Source organism: Eumetopias jubatus, unplaced genomic scaffold, assembly GCF_037043125.1.
Source record: "Eumetopias jubatus isolate StellerSeaLion01/CBP00866 unplaced genomic scaffold, mEumJub1_p1.0 scaffold_16, whole genome shotgun sequence".
NCBI classification, from domain to species: domain Eukaryota; kingdom Metazoa; phylum Chordata; class Mammalia; order Carnivora; family Otariidae; genus Eumetopias; species Eumetopias jubatus.
In genome coordinates, this window is record NW_028274822.1 from 31,218,801 (window position 1) to 31,233,013 (window position 14,213).

Below are 14,213 nucleotides of genomic sequence, written 5' to 3' on the forward strand. Positions count from 1 at the left end.
TACAGGGTCAGGAGTGAGACTGCCTTCCTTCCTTCTGGCTTAGAGAAAAACTCACTTGGAGTACAGGGTCAGGAGTGAGACTGCCTGTCCCCAGGTCTTGCCTCTGCCACTGAGTAGCTGTGTGACTTTGAGCAAGCTGCTCAAGTTCCCTGTGCCTCAGTTTCCTCATATATCAAATGGGGATAATAACAAAACTTGACTCATAGTTTTTGTTTGTTCTGGGGGAGTTTAAAGGAGGCAGTACACTTAAACCATTTGAAACAGTGTCTAGGGGCACCTGGTTGGTGCAGTTGGTTAAGCATCTGACATGGTTTCGGCTCAGGTTATGATCTCAGGGTCGTGAGACAGAGCCCCTCATCAGGCTCCACGCTCAGTGCAGAATCTGCTTAAGATTCTCTCTCTCAAATAAGATCTTTAAGAAATAAAAATAAAAAATAAACTTAAAAAAGTGTCTAGCTTTCAATACATGTGAACTACTCATTACTATTCCCTAACTCCAACCCATCTTATAAGGCCTAGCTTATTTTGCATCTACTGCATCAAAGCTTTGTGTACGTAGTAAAGGTTTGAAAACTCTGTTTCAAGGGCAGATTCCCAGGCTCTAGCCCAGAGACTGATTGAGTAGGCCTGGGTGTGTCCTAGGAATCTGAGTTCTTAACACACACTCCAGGTGTCCTTATAAAGGTGACCCACACTGCACACAACAGCTCTGTTCCATCCATGCCATCTCTAATTACCCCTTGCACACAGATCAGCCTTGCTATTCTGAATTCACAGCAGCAGGCACTTGGTGTTGACGACCTTATGTTTCACATTTAAGTTTTATCATCAAGTAAGATTATAAATTACTGAAAGAGAAGGATTTTATTTTCTTCTAAAGTTTACTATCCTCCATAGCAGAGAAGAGTGCCTATCTTACACCAGTGTAGGATATAAATTAGTTTGTGATAGAATGATCAATGAATCTTAAAGCCTCAAGTGCACAAACCCAAATCTTCTAACTGAATTCCATTCAAACAAGCAGTGGCAGACTCATCTCTTCAATATGGTCTTAGGACATTACTTCAGTTGCTCTAAAAATAGAGTTATTTAATATGCTCCGATTACATCTTGATTTTTTATGAGAAGGTTGTGAGTTAAATCATGATTTCTATTAGGCTGCAAATGTTTTTCAGAGTAGTTTAAGGTCCCCATGCAGCATTCTCAAAATAAGTAAGTTTGAATACTGGGACCCAGAAGTAACAACTTGAACATGACCTAAGATAACCAGGGTTTTCCATAACCTAAATGCCATATTCCATGGATGCATGTCTAATAAATGTGAAATGATGGATTCTTAGCAAAGTTAAGAAAAAAGATCTTCACATCCATCCAAACCCATCTGCAAACACTAGTCAGAGGTCTACCTTGAGTACAGCTCTGTGGTGCTCACTTCGGCAGCACATACACCAAAATTGGAACAATACAGAGAAGATTGGCGTGGCCCCTGCACAAGGATGACCAAAGAGTTGATGACTGCGCAGCAGGATCATCTGAAAAGCTTTAAAGAATACTGATGCCAAGATCATATCACAGACCAGTGAAATAAAAATCTCTACAGGTGTGACTGGAAGTATCAGTAGCTATGAAAGCTTCTTGGGTCAGTTCTGCGTGCAATAAGGTGGAGGACCACTAGGCCCACTTTAGGAGAATCCATTTGGGTTGGTAAGCATACATACCTAAAGCCCAGCCCTAACGACATGCACAGAGATATTTTAAAAGCCCCCATGGTGATTTTGATTTACAGTGAGCAGTAAAAACCATTGAAGTCCCCCATTTTAGATATGAGAATTAGGGACAAAGAGATGGTTCCCAATCTCTCCTGAGTGGCAAAGTATTCTTTGGGATACTATTTTCTGATGATATTAACATTCATCTGATATAAATGACCTGTGTTATCCTCTCTTAACAGCAGCCTAGTTTTGGAAAACCAGGGGACAATGAGTACACCGGGTATTCCAAGAGGGGAGGAAGAATTTTCAAGGAATGTAATAGATGAGTAAACCTGACAACATTAGAAAAACTCCACAGTTTTATTAAAGTTTCATTGAATAAATATATTTAAAGAAATTAGAACTGTACCTGGCATATAAAAAGGACTATTTAAGTATTTGTTATATGGAATAATATGGGAGGATGCCTCCCCTCATTACCCCGATACATGCTACATATAGGTAACTGGAAACATCATCAGGAGCATGAGTCCAACAGACTACTTCACAGGGACCAAATTCAGCACATGACTCTTTCTGTAAATAAAGTTTTATTGAAACACAGTCACACCTATTTATTTACATAGTATTTATGGCTGCTTTAAAAATTTTTTTCTTTTAATTCTAGTGTAGTTTACATAAAGTGTATTAGTTTAAGGTGTACAACAGAGTGATTAGACAGTTCTATACATTACTCAGGGTTCATCATGGTAAGTGTCTTCCTCTCTCTCAGCCATCCTTCTACCCACCTCCCCTCTGGTAACCATCAGTTTGTTCTCTAGAGTTCCAAGTCTGTGTTTTGTCTTTTTCTTTGTTCATTTGTTCCTTAAATTCCACACAGGAGTGAAATCATATATTTATCCTTCCCTGACTTTTCACTTGATATTATACCCTCTAGATCCATCCATGTTGTTGCAAATGGCAAAAAATCGTTCTTTATTATGGTTGAGTAATAGACTGTTGTATGTATATACATCTTCTTTATCATTCACCAGTTAATGGACACTTGGGTTGCTTCCATATTTTGGCTATTGTAAATAATGCTGCTATAAACACAGGGGTGCATATATCCTTTTGTATTAGTGTTTTTAATATCCTCTGGGTAAATACCCAGTTGTAGAATTACTGGATAATATGGTAATTCTATTTTTGGTTTTTGAAGAAACTCCATACGGCCTTCTATAGTGGCTGCACTAGTTGATATTCCCACCAAAAGTGCATTAGGGTTCCATCTTCTCCACATTCTCAACACTTGTTTTTTGTGTTTTGGATTTTAGCCATTCTGACAGGGGTGAGATGATATCTCATTGTGGTTTTGATTTGCATTTCCCTGATGATGAGTGATGTTGAGCATCTTTTTATGCAGTCTGTTGGCCATCTGGATGTCTTCTTTGGAAAAATGGCCGTTCATGTCTTCTGCCCATTTTTAAATTGGATTATTTGTTTTTTTGGATGTTAAGTTCTTTATATACATTGGATACTAACCCTTTATCAGGCATGTCATTTGCAAATATCTTCTCCCATTCTGTAGATTGTCTTTTAGTTTTCCTGTTTCCTTTGCTGTACAGAAGCTTTTTACTTTGATGTAGTCCCAATTGTTTATTTTTACTTTTGTTTCCCTTGCCTGAGGAGGCATATCTAGAAAAATGTTATGGCCAATGTCAGAGAAATTACTGCCTGTGCTCTCTTCTAGGATTTTTATGGTTTCAGATCTCACATTCAGGTTTCTTAACTATCTTGATTTTTTGTGTTTAAGAAAGTGGTCCAGTTTCATTCTTTTGCTGTCCAATTTTCCAAAGACCATTTGAAAAGACTTTTTCCCATTGGATATTCTTGCCTCCTTTGTTGAAGATTGACTATATAATCATGGATTTATTTGGGGGCTATTGCGTTCCATTGATCTATGTGTCTATTTTTGTGCCAGTACCATACTGTTTTGATTACTACAGCTTTGAAGCATATCTTGAGATCTGGAATTGTGATACCTCCAGTTTTGTTTTTCTTTTTCAAGACTGCTTTGTCTATTTGGGGTCTTTCATAGTTCCATACAAATTTTAGGACCGTTTGCTCTATTCTGTGAAAATGCTATTGGTATTTTGACAGGGACTGCATTACATGTGTAGATTACTTTGGGTAGTATGGATTTTTTTACCCATATTTGTTCTTCCAACCCATGAGCATGGAATAACTTTCCATTTGTGTTATCTTCAATTTCTTCCATCAGTGTTTTACAGTTTTTAGAGTATGGGCCTTTCACCTCTTTGGTTAAGTTCATCCCTAGGTATTTTAGTATTTTTGACACAATTGTAAATGGGATTTTCTTAATTTTTCTTTCTTCTGCTTCATTAGTGTACAGGAGTGCAACATACTTTGGTATGTTGATTTTTTAAAAGATTTTATTTGAGAGAAAGAACATGGTGGGGGCAGAGAAGAAGAGGGAGAAGCGGACTCCCAGCTGAGTGGGGAGCCTAACAGAGGGCTCAATCCCGGTACCCTGAGATCAGGACCTGAGCTGAAGTCAGATGCTTAACCAAATGAGCCACCCAGGTGCCCCTCTGTATATTGATTTTGTATTCTGTGACCTTACTAAATTCGTTTGTCGGTTCTAGTATTTTTTGGTGGAGTCATCAAGGTTTTCTATATAGTATCGTGTCATCTGCAAATAGTGAAAATTTTACTTCTTTATGAATTTGGATGCTTTTTCTTTTTCTTGTCTGATTGCTGTGTCTAGGAATTCAAGTATTATGTTGAATAAAAGCGGCGAGAGTGGACATCCTTGTCTTGTCCCTGACCTTAGGAGAAAAGTTCTCAGTTTTTCATATTGATTATAATGTCAGCTGTGGATTTTCATATGTGGCCTTTATTATGTCGAGGTATGTTCCCTCTAAACATACTTTGTTAAACGTTTTTATCATGAACAGATGTAGGACTTTGCCAAATGCTTTTTCTGCATCTACTGAAATGCTCATATGGTTTTTATGCTTTCTTTTGTTGATGTGAGGTACTTATGGCTGCTTTTACACAGAGGTTTTATGAACTGCAAAGCCTAAAATGTTTACTCATTGGCCTTTTACAAAATTTGTGGACCCCTGATCTAGATAATTCTTCTACATTACCAAGATAAGAGCAAAAGTATTTGTACTGAGCCTCGTTTTTCATGCCTTTTCCATAATTATCTACCTCATTCTGAGTTTTGTGCTTTTAAGTCAGATATACCCTAACATAAGAACAAATTAAAATATGCTAACATTAAAGTAAGTTATATTGGAAGAAACCACAGACCCTGACATTTTTTACGAGACTCAAGCAGACATATCCAATGGTTAGGATTCTATGAAGTTGCTAAAAATGATCTCTCTTTAAGGTTAAAATAACATAAGACTATCCTTATGTTTCAATGCTAAATGAAAAAGTCCAATTCAACATTTTATAAAGTATGATCACAACTATGTGAAACAAACAAATTACACATTTTCACAGGATAATGTTTTCTACAGAAAAACACATCAGAATGTGTTGGCTTTGAGTGACAGAAACATGACTTTTTTGGTCTATTTTTTATATAGTAAACTCTCTATAATAAGCAGGCATTATTTTTATAATAAAAATAAACTTGATTTTTTAAAATATGGAATATGAATTCTGTTTGTTTTTAAGTCTGGGATCAACAATTTCTAGCACTTATGTGTTAGACATGGCACATGATATTTAAGTGTCTCACAAACAAAAATGGTGCTACTACTAATGTGTCATGTATGTACAACTCTGATGTTTACAAAGCTTTCTTTTCCGGATACATTATCTTACTTGGTTCTAACTACTTCAAAAAAAAAAAATAAAATAAAGGACTACAATTGAAAAAAGTAGGCTACCAATTCATTCCTTGTGGTTAATGTAGAGTACTCTTGAAAATTCACCACACTTATCCTGTTGATGCTAACTGTTCCTCTCTCTCGATACCGTGTGAGAATTTTTCTTCTTTTACTTGAAGTCCTGAGAACTCACAGATATAGAGGGCCCTTGGAATCCCTTATGTCCTGTTTGTTCATATTTCTGTAACAATGCAAGTTGCATCAAAACCCCAAAATATTTTTGCAATGGCTTCCCAACCACAGTGCAATCCTCTAAAGGCCCCATATCAATAAAAATCACATTTGAGGCAAGGTGGCCGTACAGAACTCAGGGTCTGACCATCTTGAAGGACTTCCTACCATCCACTGGGGCTTAATGGGCCAATCACACTTCAGAGAAGCTGACAACAATGAGCACACAAGTATACAGATTTCCTGGGTAGTTGGTAGGCAATCTTGCATCTTATAAACTAGAACCAGCTCTTTAAGAAAGAGATTTTTAAGACATAAATTTTATCATTCAAGTCCTCCAAGTTTTCCTTCCAGGTTCCTCTCTCATCTGCCTGCATTATCCCAGCACCAGTTCCCTGTCACCCTTCCAGCTACAGTTAATTGTCCTATCCACCATCCTCAAGGGCCTTGCTTTCAGCTGTTGCTAACTGAATCTGTTTTATTAGTTGAAAAGAGCGTCCTGTTTTATCCAAAGAGGATTTGCCTTTTGCTAAAGTGTTACTGAAGAACATAAAAATTAATCATCTCTTCCTATTATAACCTCAAATTCATCCTTTTCTCTATTCAGCTTTACCTCTCCTCTTTCCTTGCTGTCTCCCTTACTCAATTTTCATAACGGGAACTAGATTATACCTCTTCAGGTATATTGTTCCTCAATTAAATCCACTCTTGTGCTTCTTCCCTTTCTTTCTAGAGGCATCTTTCTCCTTCTCCAGCCAAAAATATCAAACTCATCTTGTCATGATATTCAAGGCTTCCACAAGCTGAAATCAAATCCATTTAGCAAAACTCCCCTGCTCTCCACACCCCAACCCCCACCTTGATTTCCTTCTCTACCAAGAGCCATTTGCCATTCATTGAATATACCTGACTCTGCCACTTGATGAGGGAAATCGTACAAGGGAAATTTTTTCTCTCAAACCTCTCCTCCTACCTTAGCTGGGAAGTCTTCCAATGTCCCCCAGGCAATGTGAGCTGATTCGTCCCTTACACTACCATTTAACTGTTCACATAAATCTATTATGCAACTCACTATATTCCAGTGTAATTGGAAATTTACATTTCTATGGGTCACATTTAATATGAGCTACTCAACATCAAGATCTCTATCTTACCTATATTGTGTTCCATTCCCACCCTCATACCTCAAAGATCGCTCCTAGTAAAGAGCAGGGCACATACAGTGGCCAAAATAATTCTTGAATTACTATGAAAAGAGCAAAAATTCATGAATGATTAATGACAGCACTTCAGTTATCATAAGAGGCAACATAGCAGGGAATTTTTGGTTAGGCCACTGGGCCTTCTGGGAAATTGCATCAACCAGTTGTCTTGCTATGTAATCATAATGGCTACAAGAGAAGTCAACTGCACAATATTCTCTCTCCTTTTTAAATTAAAATCAAACAAGCTTGCACTTTGAATAACCAACTATAAAATTTAAGTTAAGTGCTGTTATTAAACAAACATTACAACCAAATTAATTCCAACTATGCAGAATACTTATTGGAATGTAGTTAATCAATCATTAATATTGCTGGCAGGAGAGGAAAATAGGGCTCAGGAATCTAAAAGATTACCATTTATTACATTTCAGGTTTGTCCTCACCCAGTCTATGAGAGGGAGTTAAAAATATAGGAAATTTTATATGAAATTAAAAAGTGAAAAACCATTTTCCAAGCAAGAAAGAGTTGCATTATGGCTAAGCTTATGATTTGACCAAGATAGAAAACTAATTCTGACATTGTATCTCCACAGCAACCATAAATGTAATTAAATCCTATTTATTTACCTACACTTAGAAATTATGATGAGCATAAAGAAATTATATGTGTGTGTGTATATATATAAAAATTATATGTGTGTTTTACATATTATGTTGTTATATTATATTATATTATGTTTTATTATATTATTCCTGGCCTTGTAAAATTTCCCAAGTCCCTACATATACCAGGGGGACAAGACACATGTTCTCTGACAATTCCAAAAACTAGTAATGGAAACAAGTTTTCAGACTTAGGAGGCTAATACCCTGGTCTGTTTTGAAATATTTAATATTCCTGTGTATTGCAGATTTTTTTCCAATTCAGTCTAAAAAACAACAGACACATGCATCATTAGGCTGGACAAGGAGATGATAAACAACATTGTTATGGTTCTGTGGTTGCTAGGTTGCTAAAGGCTCTAAAGTGGTAACTCTCATCATTTGACATAGACAAGTTGCTAAATGAGTGTCAAGGCAATTGTTGAGGCCTGAAGTGTTTGAAGCGACCTACAGCATATTCCCCACCCCAAGAACTCTGTCTATTCCTCTCCCGGAGTAAAGTCTGTCTCACTGTGCTCACTACGTGCCGATTCTCCTTATTCAAGCACATCCAGGCTTTTTTCTTTCAGTACCATTTTCATCACACCATTCCTCTGTCAAGCAAAGGCGCAAAATGGTGCCCAACTGTGTTAAAATAAAGGTCAAACTCCAAAATATGCCTTTCAAGCAATAATGCAGTCTATTCACAATCATCTTTCCATATTATAATCACGAATGACATGATAATCTGGACAAAATTATCTCTGATCATAGCACGTGTATTCACACCTCCACCCTTTGTCTGCCTTCATAGTTCCCATTTCTCTTACATTCATTTTTCCCCTCATGACTTTCCCACGAGTTTTCTTTGCACTCTTCCTACGCTTTGCGATTATCCCATCCTCCTAACTGGATATCATGCATTCTCCGAAAGGATTATAATACAGTAGATATTTGTGTTTTTATATTTTGACTTCTGAACTAGGGTATATTTTTAAGAAAGAAACTTTGTTGTACACCCTTTTAGAAAACCCACGCAATCTGGGGCACCTGGGTGGCTCAGTCGGTTAAGCAGCTGCCTTTGGCTCAGGTCATGATCCCAGAGTCCTGGGATCGAGCCCTGCATCGGGCTCCCTGTTCAGCCAGGAGACTGCTTTTCCTTCTCCCTCTGCCCCTCCCCTGCTTGTGCTCCCTTTTTCTCTTTCTCTCTCTCAAATAAAATCTTAAAAAAAGAAAAAAGAAAAAAAAGCCATGCAATCTATCAGCACATTTTACATAGATCCTTGGCAGGTCCTTATTTTAGCACGTACGTTGGGTGAAACCTAAAGGACATCTTTCCTCAAAAGACATCTTTTCATCTGCCTTGTCATGCCAGGCATTCCAGCTTTTAGTGGAAGCACTTCCAACATTCCATTGTTGGCATATTTACTTCTTAAGAAATTTTCTTATTTATACCAAGACAAATGCTGCTTTCCAGCACCTTTCAACTCAGGGACTTAGTTTTGTTTTCTGAAGAGACATAAACTAAGTCCAACTCATTTAAACTGATGGTACTACATTTACTTGAAGTTCCCATGTCTCTCTGAAAATTGTTTTCTTTCTTGTCAAATATTTCTAATTCTATTTTTCTTCATGTAACATGGTTTCTAAATACCCTAGTCATTCTTTTGGCTTCTTAGCTATTTATCAATTTTTTTTCCTTGTTGTAGCCAATCCAATCAAAGCACAGTACTCCAAATGTAATCCCATCAATGCATGTTTCAGTGGACATCTAATTTGCTTCACCTTGACACTATATCACAAGTAACCAAGTCTAAGTTTATGTTATTTAACATCACAGCAGAACCTTGGCTCAAATTAAAGAAATATCTACAAATATTTTCCACATCAATTACTTTTCACTTTTGTGTTTGTATCTTGAATTTGCATGGAAACTTGTTGCTGTTGGTCTCCAAATCTTTTTCTAGTCAACTTTCAAAGGGGGAGAAGATGTTGGATTGGAATTATTTTTCCCTGTTTGAGAAATGTTGAAAATGTGGATATGAAAGTAGGGATTTTCTTCTAATGAACTGTAACTTGTCCTTAGATTTAGAAGACTACCACTTAGAAAGGAAATGAAATGTATTCTGTGTATCTCCAGATGAAAAAAAAAAGTTGGATTTCAATGGAAAAAAAAAAAAGTTTAGGGCACCTGGGTGACTCAGTCAGTTAACTTTCTGCCTTTAGCTCAGGTCATGATCCCAGGGTCCTGGGATAGAGTCCCACATTGGGCTCCCTGCTCAGCTGGGGGTCTGCTTCTCCCTCTGCCCCTTCCCCTACTCATGTTCTCATGCACACTCCTTCAAATAAATAAATAAAATCTTAAAAAGTTTATTCTAAATGACTTGTGACAATTAAAACCATCCAGCAAAATGTGCTATACACACACACCTCCCCCCTCTCTGTCCCAACCAAGAGACTGTCTTGTCACTGATTATGTTCTAAGAGAATTTGATAGGCATCTCATTACTAAAATTTTCAAAGTGGAGTGAAAATTTGTCTACTGGAGAGGGGCATCAGGGGAGAACTATGTGGAGTTCTCAGAGCTCAGAAGCATGGACTGCAAGAAGGTTTGAGGGTAACTTGAAAGGAAATTCTCTACCAGCCCAAAGGCTACTGTGTAAACAGTGTTTTGATACGCATTACAAATGCCCCTCAGTAATCCCTGCACCTTGCTATACTTTGGTTTTCTTGGCTCTAATATAACACCCACCTGGACAGTTACTACACAATCTTTTGAATACAAGACTCTGGAGTCTGTCCTTTCTACTGTCTTTCCTTTTCTAAGTACATTCAAGCCATCTGTTAAATAATTTGTTCTGAACGTTGATGGATACTAGTATTGAACAAATTAGTCTAAGATTTCCAACAGCCTTGTTTTCCTCCAATGGGAAACTGAAGATTTTGTCTTTTTATTGTATTGGTGATTAAACAATTAAGTAATTTGATCATCAGCTGCTATTACAAAGCAAAGTTGATTCTTGAAGAAATGAATGCCTGGCAAAACCATGAACATCTGCCTCAGTACACTTCCCTTAGCCATTCCGATATTATCTTTATGTACCAAACTGGCTCTAGGTCCTACTCAAGCTAAACCTGAACAGAAGCATCTTAGAGGGTGTGTGTGTGTGTGTGTGTGTGTGTGTGTGTGTGTGTGTCTGTGTCAATCACAACATCTAATCATCAGAAACCATAATCTCACACCCCCACCCCCTTCTCAGTTCAGATGTTGCCTTTGTCAAGTGACTGACTAAGTGTTAACAACTAGCAGATGGACTAGAAGGGCAGATGGGGCTCTCAGGAAAGCAGCTAAGAAGTGATTAAAATCACCAAGAATGGCACTCATTATTCCCCCTTTCAAAGGATGCTCTATTTTTCTTACTGTTAAATCTGATTAAAATAACAAAACAGACAACAGAAGTTAGGCCATCCCCATTTTATTTTTTTTTAAGATGACAAGGTACTATGGAAATACTGCAGATAGAATTCATAAGCTTGTATATTGATATCATGGCCTTCTCTAAGACTCTGGGATGCCCCTTAAAATATTTTCCATTTCTATAAAATTTTACATCTGTCAACTCACTTCTACATATATTGGGTGTCTACACCATTATCTTATCCATTCAATTATTTGGTGTGTATGCATGAGTCAGGCCCTATGCTAAGCGCTACTGTGAATAGCAGTACAACCTCCCTAAACACAGGCATTACCCCCCTTGGAGTGGTAACAGACACATCTACATCAATATACCACTCAGAACATTCCGTCTGGCAAATTGTACATTTATAACAGCACTGCTCTTTCCTACATTTCTGGGTCACCTCCTTATTAAATGATTTCAGAATCAGATTAGAGGCTCCAAAAGAAAATCTGCCTCATTATTTTGCAGGCAAATATTATTTTTAACCCAGAATAGTTTTGCTCAGCTTGATTATCAAACCTGTTGATAAAAGACATTTGCATGGTAACATGGCATATATTTCTATTACTGAAGATATTTAAAAGAATGTATCATGAGAAATAAAGAACATATAAAAGAGGTACTTTGGCAAAACTCATTAAGCACCTGTGGTAGGAACAATAACACCCTCCCAAAGATATCCATGTTATAATCTTTAGGACTTGTGAATATGCTATCTCACATGAAAAAGGGGACTTTGCAGATAGGATTAAGGATCGTGAGATGAGCTGATTATCCTGGGATTATCTCAGTGGGCCCAGTATAATCATGAGGGTCATTAGAATAAGGAGGCAGAATCAGAAAAGTAGATGTGATGATAAAAAGTCAGATTTGGAAATGTTATACTGCTAGCCTTGAACATGGAAGAAGAGGCCACTACCAATGAGTTCAGGTAGCTCTACACACTCGAAGATGAACACAACCCTGCTGGTACCTTGATTTTAGGACTTCCGACCTCCAGAAATATAAAGTAATATGTCTGTGTTGTTATAAGCCACTACATCTGTGGCGATTTGTTACAGCAGCAATAGCAAATTAAAATAGCACTAAAAATACCTAAATGATAATATCAGCATTCAAATAACATTTTATCAGCTATGAAACTGATATAACATTGATATTATGACCTACATGCCCGTTTTGATTGAAGAGTAAAAGCTTGTTGGCATGCTGTGTTGACGATTCCTGAAGCCATACCCTGATTTAATGGGACAGAGTGTACCTCTTGATTGGTGATGTCTTCAATAAAAGGGAGGCTAGGAATGGTGGTGTGTATATCCGCCGCATGTTTGACATCCTTGGCTATTAAGAAGTGGCAAATTTGATCATTCTCTCACAGGATCATGGAATATATTAAAGCTGTAAGTTAAAACTTCTTACATAGCTGAAAAAGGGATTTAAATTCCAGTTCAACAGAATAGTTACCAAAGTTACTTACAACATCACTGGTGAAATTACATCTAAAATTAAGGGTCTTTTACTTTTATCTGAAATTCTTCCCACTACATTTTAATGAGTTTTAGTATCTTAATGGTTCGGGGAGAAATAATACTGATGGCAATGATTGTTCCCTCTTTTCCCGAAGACACATAACCCTTCTAACCCAAGGCTTCAGTGTGTCCGTCCTACCCTATTTAGGCTCTATCCTCATTCAGTCTTGCTGCATAATACCTGATGTATAAGCATCCTCATATTTCTCTACTTGCAACCCATAACCACCTTACCTAATACCCTCAAGTCTCAACTGTCTCAAAAACAAAGAGACCCAATTTGCTAATTTAAAAAAAAAATTATTTAAATTCAACTTAGTTAACATATAGTGTATTATTAGTTTCAGGGGTAGGACTTAGTGATTCATTAGTTGCATACAACACCCAGTGCCCAATACATCAAGCTCCCTCCTTAATGCCCACCACCCAATTACCCCATCCCCTCACCTCCCCTCCAGCAACCCTCAGTTTGTTTCCTATAGTTAAGAGTCACTTATGGTTTGCTAATTTACACATAGAGCTGGCTTAATGTGTTTCTGACAATATTTTTGAGAATCATTAGCAATTTTTAAATACATTGCAAAAAGGTTTAAATCAAATGCTTGCATCTTTCATTGCATGCAGTAAGAGGTCAGCAGAAGTAGCAACACTGGTAACAAATGATAAATATTTGTTAGAAGCCTAACAGGTGATCTGCTAGGCAGTGATAATACTACTTTGAACAAGAAAGACAATTTATACCCTTGAAGAACTTAGATTTTCAAAGATCCTCATATCTTAGCAGTTGATTTGCACATAGATTATTTATGATCTCTCTGCAAGTTTCTTGCACTAGGGAATAGAGAAGCTTAGATACATCTTGTGGAAACACAGCAGCTCTTCAAGCAGTCAGTGTGATCCCAATACCCTTTCTGAATGCCCCCATCCTCTCAGAGAAAAAGAGAACCACTGATTTCTTGGAGGAATGCAATTATTTCCCAGGAAGGTAGAATGGTAAATCAATAGGCATTCATAATCTGAAAACTGATTGCCTGAGTCTGAATGTGAGTTTTTCCTTCTCCACGTGAGAACGAATTACTCCAACCTCTCTGAGCCTCAATCCTCTCATGTATAAGCTCAAATGAATTATATTTGCTGTCTCATGAGGTAAGGATTAAATGAAATGATCCATGTAAAGAATATTAAGTAGTATAGTCACTAATACTCAGTAGGTGTTAATAACTGGGAGCAATTAGTATTATGATTGATATTATCACTGATATTAGAACCATTTTATTTCTCTACTTCTTCATGACTATGATGGGATACCTCCAAAATAAAGCCCTGAGGAACATTAAAATATACTATCTTCATCTTGGTAAATATGGCAGTTACTTTTTGGATGCAATTCCCCTTGACTTCTTTCCTTGTTGGAAATGCCCTTAAGCTACTAATATACTGATAGGTAGTCTCCAAGCTTGGCAGCCAGGCAAGGGCATGTAATCCAGTAAGATCTAACAGGAAGGGACAGAAAACTTATTTGAAGAAACAGTAGCTGAAAATTTCCCTACTCTAGGGAAAGAAACAGACATCCAGGTTC

The 14,213-nt window shown here is 37.3% G+C and overlaps 1 non-coding gene across 1 annotated transcript; it reads left to right on the plus strand.

Moving 5' to 3' along the window:
- Window positions 1–1,424: 1,424 nt before the first annotated feature.
- LOC114205130 (U6 spliceosomal RNA) lies at window positions 1,425–1,532 on the plus strand. Its single transcript, XR_003608329.1, has one exon. It is a non-coding gene; the product is annotated as a U6 spliceosomal RNA (small nuclear RNA).
- Window positions 1,533–14,213: the final 12,681 nt, after the last annotated feature.